Below are 1461 nucleotides of genomic sequence, written 5' to 3' on the forward strand. Positions count from 1 at the left end.
TAGATGACATCGTTAAGATGTTGGAGCATCAGGATGCTCTCACTGAGGCTTTAAAGACTGTGGGGAAAGATAAGGATAAGGATAAAGAGAAGGAGGTTGATCATTCTAAAATCAGCCTCTATATCGCGAGGTTTAACCCGAAAGAGTACAAGGGAGTTGGGAGCCTAACCTTCTTGATAGTTGGGTGAGAGAGATGGAGAACATATTAGATTTGGTTCACTTTGTCACGATGAGATGAGAGTGGAACAGTGCTGCGTTCTATCTGAGGGAGGCAGCTGGCAAGTGGTGGGATACAGTGAAAGTGAGTGCTAAGGAGATATATACAAACCAAGGGTTACATGTTATACCTTGGGAGGAGTTCCGTAGGGCTGTGAGGAAGGAGTTTGTACCGGAACATGTGAGGAGTAAGTTGAGGGAAGAGTTTGACAGTTTTAAGATGACCGCTGAGATGTCTGTGGCCGAGTACTACGAGGCAATTCAATGATAAGTCTAGGTATCTTTGAGGATATGGGTTTGAGTGAGGAGAACCTGGCGTTGAGGTTTGAGAGGGGGTTGACCCCTAAGATTATGGATAAGTTACCCGTGGGAGTCCTTACTGATGTTAAGGAAGCTTATGAGAGGGCTGGGAGAGCTGAGAGGTTGGTGGAGATGGCTCAGGAGAGGTTAGGTGGTGAGAAGAGGAAGTCTGAGGGCGAGGGTGGTGGCCAATCTAATCACAAGAAAGGCAACCACAATCAGTCTAAGGGGTTTTCTTCTAGGTCAGGGTTCAGTGCTGGGGCTTCCTTTGGGCGTGGGCGTGGAAGTGTGAGTAATAGTTGGGGAGTGACATGCTATAGCTGTGGTGGTGTAGGCCACAAGAGACATGAGTGCACAAGTGCACCGGGATCTTTCCGAGAGACTCGCACGAGCTTCGCGAGCAACAGACCGGCTGGATCATGGCCAAACCGGGGAAGTCAGAGTTACCAGAGTGGAGGCAACCGCAACGGCGGTAATTCTTATCAGAAACCACCAACGAACAACAACAACAATCAAGGGTCGGGTCCTAAACCGACCACATCAGCTAGTACTGTCCAGGGAGGTGGGCAGAAGACCAGTGGCAAGTTATTCATGATGAAGAAGAAAGCAGCTGAGGAAGATGCGCACGTTATCACCGGTACTTTTCTTGTAAATGGTATTCCTACCTTTGTTTTGTTTGATTCGGGGGCTTCTCAGTCGTTTGTGTCTTCGAGTCATGTTAAACGGTTGGGTTTGAGGGTATATGAGTCTGTTAGTGAGCAAGTTTTTATATCTTCGGGTGAGTCTATATCATGTGGAAGATTGTTTAGAGATGTATCTATGATAGTTGGGCGAGTTGATCTACCTGTAGACTTGCTAGAGTTTCCTTTTGACGGTTTTGAGTTGATAGTCGGGATGGATTGGTTAGGAAAGTATAAAGCTAAGATAGACTGTCATCAAAAGAAA

Source organism: Silene latifolia, chromosome Y (assembly GCF_048544455.1).
Source record: "Silene latifolia isolate original U9 population chromosome Y, ASM4854445v1, whole genome shotgun sequence".
NCBI classification, from domain to species: Eukaryota; Viridiplantae; Streptophyta; class Magnoliopsida; order Caryophyllales; family Caryophyllaceae; genus Silene; species Silene latifolia.